The sequence below is a fragment of the Podarcis pityusensis genome, assembly GCF_964106645.2.
Source record: "Podarcis pityusensis genome assembly, chromosome: 10".
Taxonomy (NCBI): Eukaryota; Metazoa; Chordata; class Lepidosauria; order Squamata; family Lacertidae; genus Podarcis; species Podarcis pityusensis.
In genome coordinates, this window is record NC_138035.1 from 22440843 (window position 1) to 22460957 (window position 20115).

Here is a 20115-nt window from a genome sequence, read left to right on the forward strand (position 1 = left end):
GGAAGCTGTACGCTGGCTCCCTCGGCCAATAAAGCGAGATGAGTGCGCCAACGCCAGAGTCGGTCACAACTGGACCTAATGGTCAGGGGTCCTTTACCTTTATTGTACCTGTTTTATATGAAGTCATTGTGAAATGCTTTGTGAATTTACGGTACATACATATTTTTAGAAGTAAATATAAAATAAATGAGATACACTAGTTTGATTTAATTATAATATCACCTGAGCACTTGGCTCTCTCTCTTTCTTTCTCTCTCTCTCTCTCTCTCTCTCTCTCTCTCTGAAATGTTTCACAAATTTGTGTGCCATCCTTGCGCAGGGGCAATGCTAATTTTCTCTGTATCGTTCCAATTTTAGTATATGTGCTGCCGAAGCGAGCACAGCACTTAGCTCTCTTGAACGCTTCTTCAGCAACTGCCCATCTTAAAAAGCTAAATGTTTTCTCAGTTTTGCCTTGTAAGGCTATGCAGTGAAGGCACACTTGTTTGAGAAATTAGCTTTTGTCATACTGCACTTGTGGGTCCTTTTATTATGAACTTCCCATCAGCCTCAACCAATGTGGACAATAGTGAGGGAAGAGGGGAGCTGTAGCCCAATAACATCTGGAGGACCAAAGATTCTCCACCACTTTTCTTGATTCAGGGAGAAAGAATCTTACATTTTAAGATAACTGGATATGATAGAAGATCAATAATGAAATTAGGACAGTTTTCCCAATCTGGTGTAGAAAAGGACAAATCTGTCAATTTTGGTATCTCATTTTTCCATTCTTAAATTTCATTTCCACATTTCCATGTCAGGTAGTGTTTCTTAAACAAAGTCCTTATGAAAATTCATCAGCATTCCAGGGGGAATTTCTCCTAATATACACAATTCTGCATGCCCTCTTCACCAATATATAGATTTTTATGCACATTTTACCCGGTTAATGCATTTTTGCACACATTACTTCGCTGCAAAAATGCATTGCAAAATTCAGAGAAGTGTGAATTTTGAAAGAGCACATGCTTTTTTCAAGAAGTACCTACTAAGTAAGTTCACCTTTAAATGATCCGAATTTCTTCCTCCATCCCTGGCTTGGTGCTTTCCAGATGCGTTTGGACTCCAACTCACAGCAACCCCAGTCAACATGGCTAAATGCTGGCCATGCTGGGAGTTGGTTCAGTATCATCTGGAAGGCCACAGGTTCCTGTTCTAAGACTTCACAGTGCTGCATGTTGGGCTCCATGATTTTATAATAATTACTTAACACATTAATGAACAATGGAGGGGAAAAAGATGATGTGATAAGGTTCAGAAATGTGCCATGAAGGGTATCCTAATTCAGTTATGAAGCCAGCACTTGCCTCCTAGCAAACAGAGATGGTATTGAAAATTAGAACTTATGCAATCAAAAAAATAAAGTAAAAAAAGAAAAGGTCCCCTTCTAAAAAGAAATTGGATATCCAGCCCAAGTGATGCTGATGGAAAGGAGCAATGTTGGCAGGCAAAATGTAAATTGGAGATTTAAGAGAAGCCTAGTAGCAAATTTGAAGAACGAGGAGGCAAATGCAGGCCGACAAGTCATAAGGATTTCTTTAAGTACACCAGAAATAAGATGCCTTGTGGGAGAGATGGTGGGACGACAAGACTGGGGGGCTATGGAGGGGCAATCGAAGGGGATAAAGAGATTGTCCAGAAACTAAATCATTGCTTTGCTGCAGCTTTTTCTGCAGAGCAGAAGGAAGAAACCCCTTCAGGGTTAGGCAGGTATGCAAGCCATGAAGATTTCATAGGATTTGACAAGATGACTTGCATTATTGCAAATCGGTTTTACGGAATCACCTAGTCCAGTGACGGCCAAACTTGGCCCTCCATCTGTTCTGGGACTACAGATCCCATCATCCCTGACCACTGGTCCTGTTAGCTAGAGATGATGAGAGTTGTAGTCCCATAACAGCTGGAGAGCCAAGTTTGGCCATCACTGACCTAGTCAATCAAAATGGGCAAATTTCCCTTTTTCGCACCACCATGAGAATCACTCCTTCATTTTTCAAGTGTGCTAACTTAGCAAACCTGGGTTTTGAACACAAGCCCACTTCAGGAATTCGGAACTCAGGAATATTGAAGGGGCTTCTGAGACACTGATGGTGGAGAGCTATGGATTTATTCAGATTATCCCCAACCCACCAGCTGGACTTCAACACATTGAATGTTTGAAGGATCAAGGCTGAGATTCCCTTGGAGGGAGTCCTGCCAGTTTATTATTATTATTATTATTATTATTATTATTATTATTAATTGTTATTATTGTGTTTCATTTATGAATCACCTTTCAGGTACTGGTAAGTCTTGAGGCACTTCACAGGCATGTAAGAAAAACCACGAAACTTGAGTTTAGAAACAATATAAAACACAACTAAAGATTGATAGCAGAAACGACATTCCAAATGCCTTGCCCAACATATTTTGACTCTCAAGAGCCCTTATCAGTGGAATATTTGGACAGCTTCTCCTTCTGCACAAGGAGTGTTATAACACACTGCAAATGCATAGAAATGTAAAACTATACAAGATTACCCAGTTATTATTGCTTATCCTATTGGCCATCAGCCAGATACTGTAATCTTGCATATATATGTTAAATAAATATATTAAGTTTCCTTAGACCTAGTTGGGGTTTTTTTGTATTTAGTGTGTCAAGGATTGTGTTCTCCAGCACCAGCTTGATGAAGCTAAGCTGGTCTGGATCTGGCCAATGTGTGGATGGATCTGGCCAATGTGTGGATGAGATTCCTTGATGGGGGAAAAAGTGGAATACAAATGTAATAAATAAATCAGAAGTACCATAACCCATTCTTAGCACAGAAAGGTTGCTAAGAATAAACAATGCTGGCCATTCAGTAGCGGTCAATGCACATTACCACTGTTAAGAGCCACTGCCTGGATTTGATGGTTTTCCTTTTTGCCTTGATTCTTTTTTTCCCCCTAATGTGCGGCATGTACTACATTTCAAGCCTGCAGACGGAGCCAGTGTTGTTTGCTGATTTTCGCACAGCACCTAGAGAAATTTCAAAGCTCTGTAAATAATGCATAACTACAACTTGCTGGACAGCCAAGTGATTTGTCTGTTGTCGGGCCAGCTTGTGTAGGGAAGAAAAAAATGATTAACTCCGCCACCGATCACAATAAGCTAATCTGGCCAGAGAAGGCAGTAATTGATCATTTGGCCAGACATCCAGATGTACTGCATGTTGAACTTGTCGCATGGCCAGGACTAATTTCAACCACATGAACATCTCGCCACAGCAATGTGCAGGCATTGCAAAGGCTATGCAGTTGATTGAAATGATTAAAGATGGTCACATGGGGACCAACCACCTTCATGGGTTGGGGTCAAGGGTCAGCATGAACAGGCCCTTGCCTAGGATCAGTACCCCAACAAAGGGTCTACTGACAAGAGTCCCCTGGACCTTCTCTTGCTTGTCACCATTGCAACCTGCGTGTTCATATGCACCTCCCTCTGGCCCAGAGGGAATGAGCTCACAAAGGATAGCAGTGGCGAGGAAGAGGAAGAGTAGCTGTCATTGTGTGCTTCCTCACCGCCCCCGCTGGGCAAGCAAGCAGGTAGTAGGGATGAGAAAGCAGAGTAGCAGCAGCAGCTGGCAACAACAGCAAGATGCTGGTAGAGTTTTCCCGACCAAAGGCAGCATTCTCTCGTGGGCAACATTCTGGAGGCCTCATGGCCATGAGGCAAAAGTGGGTAGGCTTACATATAAATGTGGGTGGGGCAATGGATATGACTTTTATCTTTGTAGACTGAGCAAATACCAGCCATGCAAAATCCAGAGGGTTTGGCTCAGATGCCCACAGACATCCAGGCAAGCAGGAGACAGGGTCATGACTCAAGGCCACATTCCAGCCAGGAAAAGGCAGTCAAAGAGGTTGCAGAGCAGGATTGGTGAGGGAGATGGCTGAGAGGCAGATAGGGAGGCCTGCCTCTAGGCCTGAGCTTACTTACCCCTGGGGGTAGAACCACCAGGGGGGGCAACTGCAGATGTCCTGTGGAAGCCCCTCCCCTTAAAAAAAGAAATTTGGTGCTTGCACTCACCCCCTGAAGTCGCAGGCCAAATCAACTAAAGTCAACTGAAAGTCAACTGAAGTCAACCAAGTCAACTGAAATGGCCTATATATAGCTACATATTTCGGAATCCTAAATTACCAGTACTGCCCTTGAGGCTGACAAGTATTGCCTAATGCTGCCTGTAATGTTCATTCTGTAAATACCCACAGCTGGGTTATTTTCTGCTTCCATGGATGGAAAGAACTACCCTGAGTTACACTAATTAACCAACTCAATGGAAGCATCATGGGACCAGCCCAACTCTCAAAAGTCGGTGGAGTTTCCGGAAAACAGCAGCCTCAAACCTCTTCAGATGAATAACCACAAAAGTGCTCAGGAAATCCAAACTCTGTCAAAGAAATGTTGGCTTTCCTCAAAGCGATCCTCCAGAAAAATAGTTGCAGATCACAGCCAAGAGGATTTGGGAATAAATGGAGAAAGTCATCCCAATGAATTGGCAACTTTCTTTAAAATGCATCTCTGTTGCTCAATTGCAACAGCTCTACAGTGACTTCTGGCTACCACCAAGACAACCATAATTCTAATATGCCACATATTAGAATATCTGGATCTCTTTGACTTACACATTCCAGAGGCAAGGCAGAAAAGGGTGGAATGAGCTTTGAAATATGATTGAGCTATTATCTTAAATTGTCCTTTCTGCTAAGTGTGGTAGACAGTGTATCCCTGTAATTTAATTATAATGATAGGGCATACTCCAGCCAAAGTTAAGCACTGTTAAGGCTCATCTATTTCAATGGGAGAATTAAGTATGTGCTTAAATCTCCTCCACTAAAATTAATGGGATTTAGGCCATGTCCCAGCATTACATTTAGCCACAACAATATAGCTTGTTCCTGTGCAAAGTCATCTGGATGCTCACCTGGAACATCTATGCTCATACAGATCTATTGCATGGCTCTTTTTCATACCAGCTCTGCCTATCCTGAGAACAGGAGAGGGCTGGCATAGGATGTAACTGCAGCTTGGACTTCCTCTAGTCTGGTTCCAAGAGATCTCCATTGGCTCCCAGTATGATTTTGAGTGTTTAAAGTCCCAAATGGCTTTGGCCCTGTCTATCTGAAGGAGCATCTCTGCCCTTATCATTCAGCCCAGACACAAAGATCCAGCTCCGAGGACCTTCTGATGGTTCCTTCACTGTGAGAAGTGAGGTTACAGGGAACCAGGCAGAGGGCCTTCTCTGTAGTCGCACCCACCCTATGGAACGCCCTCCCACCAGATGTCAAGGAAATAAACATCTATCTGACTTTTAGAAGACATCTGAAGGCAGCCCTGTACAAGGAGGTTTTTAATGTTTGAGGTTTTTGTGTTTAAATATTTTGTTGGAAGACACCCAGAGTGGCTGGGGCAACCCACTCAAATGGGCAGCATATAAATAATAAAATTATTGTTATTAGTGTGACTTCAGATTCCCCACATCATTTATTTGGAATCATTTGTAAACCACTAACTAAGATGTTGGTCCAACAAGCAGCCCCCACCACACCCCCGGTACGCTGGACTAGGATATTTTTAAAAGGGGAAGGGAGGAAACTCACTACAAAGTATCACACAAACACACATAGTCTTACATATACATACCATGCCTGGGAGCTGCTGGTTTGAATTAAGGATTTGTTTCCATAGAAAAGTAAGTATGCTTAGACCAGTGGAGGTCAATATGGTGCCCCCCAGGACTCCAATTCCCATCAGCCCTAGCCAGCATGGCCAACAGTTAGTGTTGCTTGGGAGCTGTAGTCCAACAACACCGCTGGCTTACATGTTGAACTCTGATGAGGGAAATTTCCCCCACCTATTTTTCTTTTGTGTGGATATGTGCCAACTCATGGAGTTAGAGCTGTTTTGGACCCACCCAATATCTTTTTGGAGGTTCCCCCATAATGTTGAGGGGCTGGAGGAGGGCAAGTGTGGAGATGATGATGATAACAACAACAACAACAACAACAACAACAACAACAACAACAACAACAACTTTTATTTATATCCTGCCCTCCCTGGGCTCGGGGCGGCTAACATCAGATATATAACATTGGTATAAAATCAAACAATAATTAAATTACCTCCTATAAACAGGTCAAAATCAAATTGAAGTCTAATTAGATGGCTTTTCACAGGATTAGGGTTGGGAACAGTAAGTGCTCACCGGCCCAACTGTTTACGCTGATCTTGTATGGGCCTGTGAGAATGCTGGGAGGCCTCTTTCATATTAGTTCTTATACAAAAAGAAAAGGGGAATCAGGCTGAGCCCCGATCAAAGGCCTAGCGGAACAGCTCCGTCTTGCAGGCCCTGCAGAAAGATGTCAAATCCCGCAGGGCCCTGATCTCTTGTCACCGAGCATTCCACCAGACAGGGGCCAAGGTTGAATAGGCCCTGGCCCTGGTCGAGGCCAGCCTAATCTCTCTGAGGCCTGGGATCTCCAAGGTGTTATTATTTGCAGACCGTAAGGTCCTCCCTGGGGCGTACCAAGAGAGGTAGTCCCATAGGTATGATGGTCCTAGGCCATATAGGGCTTTAAAGGTTTAAACCAGCCCCTTAAACCTGATCCTGTACTCCACTGAGAGCCAGTGCAGCTGGTATAGCACTGGATGAATGTGGTCCTGTGGCCCCCATAAGGGTCTTCTCAAGATGAGCATGGCATGGCTTCAGTGGCCAGCTCCTCTTCCTCCTGCCATGGAAGGAGGAGTCACCGGCCATTGTAGCCAAGCTGTGTTCAGCTCCGCACTTGGCCTCTTCCCGATGATGCGATAATGCACACATGATGTCACGTGTGTGTGTCGTGTGTTGCACATGTGACGTCACACATGCGACACCAGGCCCCCGCAATATCCTTCGCAAGTTGATGCCTCTGGTGTGTGTAAAGCAGCTTTTCAACAACTTTGCATTTCATCTGGAAAGAAATGGTGCTACATCTAACGGAAACGCTGATACAGTTGGAGGGAAATTTAATGAAGAAAACCCATGACCGTTGACTGAAATGTACTCTGATTTGGTCTGGGAGGGAAACCACTGATCGGATTTTTATTTCCTTTTTCTACCCTTGCCTTGGTTCTCACTGTAGGCTCAGCTGCAACCAGGCGATCTGTTAGTGGAAGTGCCGGAGACTCTCACACAAAACAAAAACACCATTGTGACCTCCGGGAACAGAGCAATCCAAACAAACAAGTGAGTCAGGTGACCCAGGCCACTGGGAGACAATCAAGGCATCTCAGAGGCCTTCCTTCAGCAACAGCAAGGATTCCTAGCAAGAGAATGGAGAAGCAGGTTGGCTTTAAAAAAAATAAAATCTCTCTCTCCTGACAGCAGAAAGCTAACGGCATCAGGTTGTGGTGTTCATGGTACCAATTGCAAATCTCACGGGTGCAAACTGTGAAAGGACACTTTAGAATGAGTGACTTGGGCACATCAACAGCTTGAGATCCAAGCCCAGAAGTAGGCATATTTGTTCCTCACCGGGAAACCCATATAAGCACACTGATACCCTGATCAAGCTTTATGTTATGACATCAAGGGTATGGGTGTTTAACACAGCATTGAACAATGCACTGTGACAACTAAAAAGTAATTAAAAGGCAGTTGAAATTTACAGAAGCCTGAAAAGCACTTTGAACATGACCCTATGTTGGTGTTTTTTGTTTTTTTAAGCCGACAAACACTATAGATGAAGGTGACTCCAAGCCAAGAAAATTGTAGGCAGTTGATGGATTCCTTACAGATTGTTGGCTTTTACCTACTAGGCAATCATCAAAATAAAGATACTGAGAGATCTGTGATGGGCATATTCTGTTGTTACTGATGATAGGCCTTATCTGAGCTTAATAGAAGATCAAAATGTTCCCTGAATCAATTTGAAAAGGCTATTGACCTGCTTTCTGCCAGAATCTCTCTTTACTGTAAGCATATGACTGACCCCAAGAGAAAGAGTTTTCACAAACTGCCTGACACTCAATACAGTGATACCTCAGGTTATGAACCTAATTCGTTCCGGAGGTCCGTTCTTAACCCGAAACCATTCTTAACCTGAGGCGTGTTTTCGCTAATGGGGCCTCCCGCTGCTGCCGCGCCGCCGGCACACTATTCCTGTTCTCATCTTGGGGCAAAGTTCTCAACCCGAGGTACTACTTCCTGGTTAGCAGAGTTTGTAACTCGAAGTGTTTGTAATCCGAAGCGTTTGTAACCCAAGGTGCCACTGTAATCACAATAGTACAGATACACACACACACACTACAGTTATGATCACTATTAGATGCAAGGTTTGCATTTGTCAACATTTCCTAGATGCCTGTCTACAAAAAGAAATCAGTCATCATGTTTATAAACATTTGCATAAAATCTCAGACTGCATGACGACTACTGTGTACAACCGCTGCACTAAGGGACTGCTTTGCAACCCGCTTTGAGGTCATTGTTTTTTTGCAATCAAGTGGTGCATGAAATTTTGTGAAATGAATATGCAGACAAAAAACACCCAAGAAGCAGCTCAAGATTTATGTATTGATTCATTTCATAGAGGTATTGTACGTAGACATTTCCGTTGCCACAAAAAGCTTTGGTCAAACCTCACTATTAATGACAACAATCACATGGGGGTACATGATCATATATAATTCCAGGGCGTCCCTTCCTTCCTTATTTCCTTCTGTACATCCATCCATCCTTCATTCCTTTCTTTCCTTGGAAAAAAATAACCCAACGCTGTCACAGCTACGATCACATTATGGTCACAGCTGCAATTACGCCAGCCTGCAGCACACTTAGAAATGTCAACGATGCATTCTACGTGCAGCCGGAACCAGGGCACAGTACAAAATGCATGTGTTGGATAAAACCACATATATCCAATGTGCATCCACCACACAATGGACTATGTATATAGTACTAAATATAGATAAAACCTTAATAAGTAGCAAGAAATCTGAATCCCATACCGAGGGGAGTGGGAGGAACTTGACTGACAAGATTTGATATTTGGGAGGTACACTCAGAGATGCTGAGAGTCTAGCCCAGGGGTCAGCAAACTTTTTCAGCAGGGTGCCAGTCCACTGTCCTTCAGACCTTTTGGGGGGCCGGAGTATATTTTGGAGGGGGGGGATGAATGAATTCCTATGCCCCACAAATAACCCAGAGATGCATTTTAAATAAAAGCACACATTCTACTCATGTAAAAACACACTGATTCCTGGACCGTCCACTGGCTGGATTTAGAAGGTGATTGGGCCAGATCCGGGTCCCGGCCCTTAGTTTGCCTACCCAAGATCTAGCCCTTTCCTTATGCTCTGGCTCAAACAAAGAGCATGGAAGAAGCCAAACTACCTGAGATATTTGTATCAACCTTGTCCTTTAGGCCCAGCTGGAGTTTTCAGTTTCATTACACAAACTTATCTTTAATAAGCTCGACAGTCTTCATAAGCTCAGAGCAGCTTTGGACAATACAATCAAGTCACTTGTGATACCGCTGCCCCATTTGGCTGACAGCACTTGTCTGCCAGGCTGGACAAATCATCAGTGTTGCAAATGTATTTGTTCTCCCGCAAGTCCACTCTATCCTGTTAGAAACACATTTCTAACTGCATTTTCTTTTAAAATGCTCTTTTAAAAATACATCTTATACTTAAAAAGAAATGCTGATCACTGTATTGGCACATTCTAGAAGTGCAAAATATGGCGAACAACTAAAGTCTGATCTGCACGAGCCCCAGAAGTGTAGATTGGGTTAGTTAGCATCAGAATTAAGGATAGGCAAATATGTCAATTTTGTTTTCCCTCAGTTCTCCCCACCCCCACCTCATCTTAGGTTCAGTTATTCACATTTGCACATCATTTTAGGACACATTTCTCCCAATCTACATAATTTTATATACTATTTTGCTTTATATATATATTTGTTGCAAGCAATCTCATGCAGTTTTGCAATTTTGAAAGCAATTTCCCCATATATAATGCATTTTCGATTGTTATTTTCAGTAATGTAAGTGTTCTGGTACAGTCCAGTCGATTACTTGGCTGGGGAACTGCAAGGCAAAATTCAGAGACCGCAGATTTTGCAGGATGGTTCTGTTTCAGTTCTTGTACTTTGGAAAGTATGGACAGTGGCGTCGCAATAGGGGGCATGGGGGCAGTACGCCCTGGGTTCCATGTTTGAGGGGGAGATAAGAAATCACCCCACTGGGGCTCACGGCAGCACAAGCAACCATCACACCACAGCAGCCACCTTTGGAGGATGCTCCGTTCGCACCTGTGGCCGCGAACAGAGGATCCTGGCACTGGCAGCAATCCGCTAAGTACAGCACATGTGCGCCGTCACACACATGTGCTGTATGTAGCGATGCTGCACATGCGCTGTGTAGTGGTTTGCCCCCGGCGCCGCTCCAGCGCTGTACAGATGGTGCCAGAGTCCCTCCTTCGCTGCTGCAGCCACGAACGGGGCTGAAGCGGTGATGGAAGGATCCTGGCACTGTCTGTATGGTGCTGGAGCAGCACCGGCGGCAAACCTCTACACAGCACATGTGCGGCGTCACTATGTACGGCGCATGCACCATACATAGCGATGGCGCACATGCACCCTACGTCGTGACACCTGCCCTGGGTGTCACGACGCCTTCCTTCGCCCCTGAGTATGGATTAGGTAAATTCATCATTACATGCAAACTGAATTAAATTCCCTCCATCCTTAATCAGAATCCACATAGACTAAATCCCTTAAGCAATCCTCTTTCCTTGTAATGTCTGGGAAGTCTCACAGTGTCTGAGAAGGATCTTATGTACAACATTTTACATCTTTTTCTGTTCAATGTTAATGGGTCTGGAAAGGGAAGGTTCTTTATCTTGGTACAGCAATAAACCTTCCAGCACATCTGCAAAGCTAACCAGGGTCTAGTATAGTTTCAAAGTGGATGGGGACCGTATGCTTTGCAGATAGTTGGACTAGATGACCCTCCCAACTCTACAATTCTATGATACTGCACATTACTTAATGCCGAGTATGATATACCTTAGTGCCTTTGGAATAATATTTGTTGAGGAGTATGAAGGTCAACATTGGTTCATACAGAGCTAATAATTTTAGAAGATCATGATGTTTTCTGCAGAAAAAAGAATTCTTCCTCACTCTTAGCTGCCCTCACAAAATTGACCTTAAAATGTAACTGTAGATACTCAACAAAATAAATGCAAAAAAATAATAATCACCTGTTAGTAATTTAATCAATGTAATTCTCATTGGGGTGACATGTTTTTTGAAGGAAAGGAAATCTCAGGATTAATCTTCCTACTAAAGGGCAGTGTTTGACCCTAATCAGTTGCCATTGCACTGAGGACAGTCCCTGACTCCATTGTTGCTTCTTGTCTTCCTTGAGTGCATCCTCTGTCCGTAGAAAAGTCCAGACAGAAACTCAATACTTTCCTCTCCATTTCCCTCCGCTTCCTCAAAGCTTTTTAATATTTATCCATATTGATCCACCATAATTTCAGAGTGATGTTATTACCAAATAGCTAAATGGAGCTCTCTGCTGTTTCATCAAATCCACACTTAGCTGAGATCATGGAACTTGTTCCATTATCCTATTAGCCTTCAGGGGTGATTCCCCAGGGGGTCCGCTGAATCTTCTTCGCTTCTCATGTGTCTGGCAGAGAAAGAAAACAGCTTGTAGGGTCAGCCACAGGTGAAAGTAGGGAGAGAGGGCATTTCCTTCCACTACTTCCGGACACCTCAAGCGGAGAAATCAGCTCCTCTGAGTTTTATGGAAGCAAAGGTGGGAAGGAAGCCTTCCTGTGTGCTAAATTCAGAGGCAGCCAGTATGGCGCTCTTCAAATGTTGGACTCCAATCTCCCATCAGAAGCAGCCAGCATGCTCAGGAATGGTAACAGTTGTGATCTAGCAACATCTATAGGGTACTGCATTGGCTAACCCTTGTGCTAACTCTCCTTATTTTTGCACATATTGAAGATGAAGCCTTCTAGTTTTCAGATTTATTTGTTTTTAAAGTTTGCTGTGTGCTTCATTGTCCAGGGGTCTTCTTTCCACACCAGCACTTCTTTCAACATTCCCTAAATTGAATCTAACAAAATGTCTAGATGGATTTTGAAATATACTCTGAGAGAATCCTCAGTTTCATGGAGTTTATTTCAGTTTGTAATAGAAACAGTCAGTCATTGGGTGTGTCTTTCAGTGCATGTGTGTGTCTGGCCCCTCCCAGACCCTAGGATATATATCTTTTGTTCACACCCAGGTCACACCTGATAGGCTGATTCAAACTTCCCTTCTGGGCCGGATTGGACGACTCCAATGGCCAATCAGATTACTACAGTCTAAAAATCCTACCTGCCTATTATTCTGATATTGAAGCTCCAGACATAACAGATTTCTCACATGGCAGCAGTGGGTTGATGGTGGAATTAGGGCACCGCTGAATTTTCGCGCAGTTCAGATTTTCACTGTGAGAGGAAAATCTGTTTCTACCTCCCCACGTGTGTGTGTGTGTGTGTATGTGTGTGTGTGCATGCTTCTCCAGACTCTTCACAGCCACTGATTCTGAAAAGGTTCAGAAAATGGCAACCCAAACCATCAAGGGTTGCAGCATTTAGGGCTTGTAAGTATAGAGAAAAAGCATCTAATAGGTGATATGATAGAAGTGCATACAATTATGCAAACTGAGGAGAAAATGGACAGAAGGAAGTTTTCATCCTTCTCTAGCACTAGAACCTGCGGACATCCATGAAGCTGAACATTGGACAATTCAGGACAGAGGAAACAAAGAACTTCTTTGCCTAGCACATAGTTAAACTATGACCTTTGCTTCCACAGTGATGGCCACCAACTTGGATGGTTTTAAAAAGAGGTTTACAAACATTCATGGAAGAGTAGGCTATCAAAAGCTCCGAGCCACAATGGCTACATTCTCATTCCAGGGCTGGAGGTAGTATGCTTCGGAATACTGTTTGCTGAACACTATAGGAGGGTAGAGAGTTTTTGCATGCTTGTGGGCTTTCAATAGACAGCTGTCTTGTCACTGTGAGAACAGGATTCTGGGCTAACTGCACCACTGACTTGATTCAGTAGGTTCTTCTTGTGTTCTTAAAATAAAACAAACCATGCAAGCAAGCAAGCAAGCAAGCATAGGTGTGTTCAGGCTTTTATCTTTCCCACAGCAACATATAGATGCTACATTTTTCAAAAATCACTATTTCCATTACACCTTTGGCCTAATTCTTCAGTCCTCATTCTCAGCTGAACCAAAGCCTAACAGTACAATCCTATGCATGCTTCCTCAGAGATCGGGATGTCAGAGAACTTTGATGAAAATGGAAACAGGAGCGGAAATTGCCATTGTTTGCTTATTGTCCCATGTCTAGAACTCCATCCAGTGAATACAATCGGTATTGGATGTTGTTGTTGCTTTCAGTGCACAAATGATATGCAATTGATTATGTTTTTCTGCATTTGCATTGTGTTTCTTTTGAACTGAAATGGATATGGGGTGGAACTATGTAATGACAACGTAATTTTTGCCACAGTGGACAGCAAGACAAATAACGTAGACAAACTGCAACAGAACGGAAGCAGGCCTGCATGTGATGAAAACAGTGTGGAACAAAAAACAATGAATTCTTGCAGCCCTGCACAGAGGTGAACCCCACTGAGCACAATGGAACTTACTTTGGCTAATTGGGTATAGGATTGCAGCCAAGCAGAGCAAAACTAATTTTCCTTTATGCCAAGGGAGGAGGAGATCTACTGATATAGCTACTGCCAAATCTATTGAGCTGCTGTTTTGTAATGCTCAGAGCAGGAGGTGAGAGGCAGCATTTTCTCTCCCCACCCCCATTAAATGCAGTCGAAGGCAACTAACTATGCCAGCCACAGGGTTAGCATACAGTTTGACCACTATAGTTTGGGGAAGCAAAAGAGCTGGAGATGTGGGACATACCCCTGGCCCACAAGCCCGACAGCACTTTTGCAATATCTATGTCAGTGGAGCCAAGGCACCTCCAACAGTGCAACTCTCATCCCACCAACATATCTCTCCCATTCTTCCAGCCTCCAGGGGAGGACAGCATTTCCCCCTGAATATTCGTAATTCAATTTTCTGCCCTTCATCCCTCGCTAACATCATCTCTCCCTCCCTTCCCTACTTCCAAATTTCTCAATTTTGGTCATCTTCTTTTTCACTTACATTGCCCTGAAAAGTGTAATGTGGTGAAGGGAGAGACAACTGAGTGTCCATTGGGGGTATATAATACCATAAGAATACAGAGAGCAGACTCTCGCATAGCAGAGTGACAAAGTGAGATTTGCACTGCCCAATGAACCAGTGATTGCCTCGGCTCTCACCTTTTCATCACCATCACTTTAACCCAGAAGCAGTTGACATGGTATCATCCAGATGTTATTGGACTACAACTCCCATCATTCCTGACCACTACCTATGCTGGCTGGGGCTGATGGGAATTCTAGTCCAACAACATCTGGAGCCACCACATTGCCTTCCCCTGTTGGCCAACAACAATCAAAGTGTCTTGCCCCTGAATCCCAGTAACATTTAACTAAAGCAGAAGTGTAACATAAGATCAGTTCAGAATTTGACACTCCATGTCATTGATTATCACTTGTGTCAATGATGTTATGTCATACCTTGTGTTAACTGTGGCCATAGTAGGGTTCACTCGAACAGCCTCTGTACACTTTCATGTGCATTGGCTCAAGCCAAAATGGGCTGCAGTTAGTGTCACTGTGAAAGAGCTGTCCATGCACATAGCAAGGTGCCCTTGAAATGTTTTAAACTGCAACTCACATCCATGTTGTCTGGGGTTGGTAGGAGTTATAGTCCAAATTTTTGGACGGCATCAGATGGACAAAGTCTGATGTATGGTGAGAGATGGAAAAGAAGTGGAGAAGGGGCAGATGCCTTAGCTTTAAACTGTACTTAAATCCAAATTCTCAGATCCCATTGAATACAATTTTTAAACACCAGGCCAGATTTTAATATAAGTGAAGACTAGTGGGTCAGTATTTTTTAAGGAAAACTGGATTTAGATATTTAATTTTAATAAAAGCTACTGCAGCCCAGAAACCAAGAGTAGTGGCAGGAATGTTGCCCATGTGGTCTTTAAAAATTCATTTTAAGATTAGGGTTTGGCAAGGGCAGGTTGGGGTATCTAGGGCAGCCGGATCGAATTCCAACCCATCTTGGTCTATTGTTGCATCATCGTTTATTATTCACAGTTCAGATAGCTGATCTCCCAGAGGAAGAGCTCTCTTTAATTAGCATCAGCACCACAGGGTGAACGGTCATTTGACTGATTTTGCTTGGCAATGAAACTTTAGAACACCTACCACTATTCTAAAATGCAGTTAAGGAAACATTTAAAAATAACCACACAACTAGTTTTGCCATAGGATGGCATCTACTTGAGCTGACTTTATCATGATTGTATGATCATATATCATCACAAAATCACGATTATATTATTATATGGCCTGCTTATAATCCTTTAACTTCACCATCATTATGAACCCCACTGCACCCCTTGCCAGAACAGATGATATCCTGTTGCACTCAGGTTTTGCTTGTGGGTGGGCTTCCCTTAGGCATCTGGTAGGTCAATGTGAGGACAGAGTGCTGGGCCAGGTGGGTGTTGGGCCTGATCCAGCAGGCCTTTTCTCAAGTTGTTTAAATCTCTATGCACCACACACAACGAGAATGGGGAGCCTGTGCCACCCCAACCCCATGAGAGGTTGTTGGACTCTTATGATCATCCTCAACCATTGGTCTGACTGAGGCTGATAGGAGTTGAAGTCAAGCAAGTTCTGAAGAGCCAAGGGCTCCCCATCCTTGGCACAGAGTGTTCAGTTGAGTCCTGGGTTCATATCCTGACTGTGTGGCCTTAGTTAAGCCATCATCTTTCAGCCTAGTTCTCTTCACAAGCTAGTGGGGAGAATAAAATGGAACAGCACCGCATAGGGAAGACTGGAAACCCAAAAAGCCCAACGGTAATGAGGCCATGGAAGACTGTGTGATTGCTGCCCCTCCGTTCCTTGGACCTTCTTCTCATCCTATCCTCACACTTTCTATGGAACAATATAAAATTTCCATTTCCTATAGCAGGTGAAAAAGAAGTACGTCAGATGCCCAGTCTCTTGCTGCTTTGCTAACACTACAGGTGAAATTGGGTTCCCTGTGTTGCAATTGAACAATCAAACTGCCAGTGAATAGTTTGAAGGTACAGTTTAGTAAGATGGCAACCATGTTGCACCTCAGTTAGCCTGGGTCTGGTCAGTGTCACTGGGACACTGTCTAGACTTCCTTGGGTGCCACCTTAGCTTCCATAGAAAAAAGTTAAGATATAAAATTTAAACACAAAAAACGCAATCACACACATATACACACTACCCTGAGTTCTTTCAAGCTTGGGAAGCGGATGTGGCATGGGGGAAAAAGCAGCTTTTAAAAACATCCCATTCGTGACAGTTGCATTGTATAAACATCCTTGTAAAACTCCTGCTAAATTAGATTCTTGAAAATAGGGTTGCAGAAGCAGCTTTTTGCTGCTTTTTAATGCTAGAAAACCTCACTTGGCATCCAACCATCTGCAGTCTTGTCCCCGTCAGCCTCTAAATGTCATTTCATCCAATGGAGCGGAAGGAAAAGTGACCAACACTAGCTGGTACCGATGAGAGTATATGGAAAGCTCCACCCCTCTGCTTATGGCTGGGTACAAGAGCGCACACTCTCCACGGGAAGAGATGTGGAAGAACAGGTTCTTCTGCACGTCACTCAGCTCTCCTTCATCCCATATCAATACACCAGCAGGGCTCAAACAACAGGAGGAATCCAAGGGGAACAATTGGGCCCTCGTTCCACTTCTAACACTTCTCTTACAGCCTGTTAACGCAGAAGATACCAGAGAGAAAAGCCCAGGAAAAGTCCCCACACATTTTGCCCCTTGTAATTTGCTCAGAGTCGACCCAAACTGGTTCGCCTGGTCAGTGCATCATCATGCCACCCATCTAGGACCCAATAAATTCATGAATGGTGCTCATATTATCTGCACTCAGTGTGAACTTCTGCTGGGGAATACCAAACACTGCTATTGTTACACAGAAGGAACAGCACCCTCGCTCTGTTGGAAAACACAAAACACACATCCAGAAGCCACTCCGAGGTCCCCCATCAACTTTCTTCAATCCATGGAAACATTGGAAGTTAAGGATGTCTGTTGCTGAGCGTCCATCCCCATTTACACTGAAAAGAGGGGGGAAGAGAGATCAAGCAGTAGCCTTTGCAAACCAAATCCACTTGTACTTACTTTGAGTTGCAAAATCTCCCGTCTCTGTTAAACAGTCTTCAATCCCCCGTGAGGACTTCTGAGCTTTCACTACACCTTCACTCGGCAAATGCAGCACTTTTCCGCTTCTCTCTCTTTTTCTCCCCTTCTCGAAATTATTGACTCCTTTTCTTCCTTTGCCCCCTTTCCAATGTCCCTCTGCTCCTCCTCCTCTTCTTCTCAGTTTACCCTCTTCCTCTTTCAATTTCCCCCCCAGAATTTCTCTACTCAAGGCAGGGAACCTGATCCTTGCTTTGACTATAGAGAGAGCAGACTGTGAGTGACTGAGTGAGCGAGAGAAAAGAAAGGGAAGGAGGGGGGGAGAGCAGAGCACAGTTCCCTCATGTGATCTGACTGGGAAGCTTATTAAAAGCAGGTCACTCAAGGGGCAGTCTCTCCCACCAAGACCGATGGAAAGGCAGGAAGCGGGGAGGGGGGGAATCGGAGAGGAACTCTCCATCAGGAATGACATCTTTTTCAAGGGGCTTCAGTCAGTGCAGAGGGAAAGTAAGAGGATACTATTCAGTTCCTCAGAAACTTCAGATGCAGGAAGCAACCAATCAGTTTGTAAGCTTTTGCGCAACCAGTGAGTATCAACCCTTTTTGCTCAGTCCGTAGCAAAAAGTCAGCACTTTTTCACAACAGCTGGCCAAGGTGCATTTTGCCAAAGCTCATCAGAGCTGGAAACAGCTTGAGCAAACAGTCTACGCAGGTGAACACTGCAATTTTAGTCACATACACGAACAAAGGATCACAACAGCTACATCTGTAAACAAGGGCCCAGTGCCAACAATTAGGGATAAGTGATTCTGCCAATTTCAGATTTCCTCAGCTTCTCATTTTTTCAGATACAGTGGTACCTCGGGTTACATACGCTTCAGGTTACAGACTCCGCTAACCCCGAAATAGTACCTCGGGTTAAGAATTTTGCTTCAGGATGAGAACAGAAATCGTGGTCCAGTGGCGCGGCAGCAGCAGGAGGCCCCATTAGCTAAAGTGGTGCTTCAGGTTAAGAACAGTTTCAGCTTAAGTACGGACCTCCAGAATGAAATAGGTACTTAACCCGAGGTACCACTATATTAAGTTCTGCTCTCCACAATTCCACATCACTTGGTGTTTTTTAAAGTCCTCATGAAAAATTGCCAGCATTTTTCAGTGAATTTCTCCTCATATACAATTTCAGCCTGGCGCCTTAAAATATATAATGAAGGCACCAGGCGAACCTCCCTGTGGAGAGCATTCCACTAATGGGGAGCCACTACAGAAAAGGCCTGTTTCCATGTTGCTACCATCTGGACCTTGTGTGGAGGAGACACCCGAAGAAGGGCCTTAGATGATGAATGCAGCAGAGTCTGGGATGGGGAGAGGCAGTCCTTGAGGTATTGCAATCCTGATCCATCAAAGGCTTTAAAGGTCCAAATCAGCACTTTCAATTGGGCCTGGAAGCTAATTGGTGCAGTAGGGCCAGGATTGGTGTGATATGCTCAAACCATCTTGACCCAGGGAGCAAGCTGGCCAGCTGAAGCTTCCAAACCAACTTCAGAGGCAGCCCTATGTATAATGTGTTGCAGTAATCCAAGCTAGAGGTTACCACAGCATAGATGACAGAAGTTAAGCCATCCCTGTCCAGATAGGGGTGTAGCTGGGCCACCAGCCAAAGCTGATGGAAGGCACTCTGTGCCACCAAGGCCACCTGAGCCTCAAGCAACAGCAGATGATTCAGGAGTACCCCAACCCACATACCTGCCTCTTCAGAGGGAATTATGATATGCCTTATAATATGGCAAATGAAGACAATTGACGACATGCATCTGGGGTGCAAGGTTCAGGCATGTACTAAGCATTATTCTTAGCCTTGAAAGGCCTCATCCACAAGACTTCAGTCCCATTTTGCCCTGCAAACATCCCACCCACCCTTGGGTTAGGGTCTCACTGTCACTGAGCTTTTTGAGTCGCTGGTTGACAGGGCCATAAAGGATATTTCTTCTTTCCAACCTCAACTGGCCTCTGGTTGGTGCATTTTCCACCTTTCCCTCAGTGAAATACGGCTTAGTTGTATTAGGCATTGGCTGGTTTGGTAAGAACCATGGGTGGAAAGGGCATAGGACAGGAAATACTAAATAGTAAGCTTGGGTTAGGGCCTCTGCTTGGCAGGAATCTCTCACCCTGGTCACCCAGTGAGATCCTGGAGGCTTGGCTCGCACCACGACAGAACTCGATTCTCAGAGACTCTCAGGGAAGGGGCTATGCAATTCCCAACCCCGACAGAACAACTGTTCCTTACCCAACTGCCATGCCAACCTCAATAAAGATTTGGCCTGATTATCACTCAACACCTGATGTTCTGTCTCAGTTTATTTCACCACTCCCAAGAGACCACATAATACACCTGCTTGGGCAAGCAGGTGGACCAGTGAAGCCAAACCTCCTTGAGAAAAAGTGTTTGTTCGCCAGTGATTGCAAAAAGCAAAACATTCCTCTGCTTAGGTTTTGATTCTTGCCCTCAGGGCTTCCTTCAAGCTCTTCAGTTTCAGATGGATTATGTATAAAGGCGATGTTTTTAAGGAGAGGGTAGGGGAGGAGAGGTAAGCGATAAAAGTTGCCGAAGTCAAATCCCTACTTTCAAATAGACTGAGAAAACAGCCTGCAAGGAAAAGGGGATCAGAATCGG

General features: G+C 44.2%; 1 protein-coding gene across 1 annotated transcript in view; it reads right to left on the bottom strand.

Moving 5' to 3' along the window:
- PTN (pleiotrophin) overlaps positions 1–17763 on the bottom strand; it is a 102394-nt gene extending 84631 nt beyond the window's left edge. Inside the window, exon 1 of the mRNA XM_081024090.1 lies at positions 17427–17763. The gene's annotated coding sequence lies outside the window, so the exon portion shown is untranslated. The remainder of the gene's footprint in view (positions 1–17426) is intronic.
- Positions 17764–20115: the final 2352 nt, after the last annotated feature.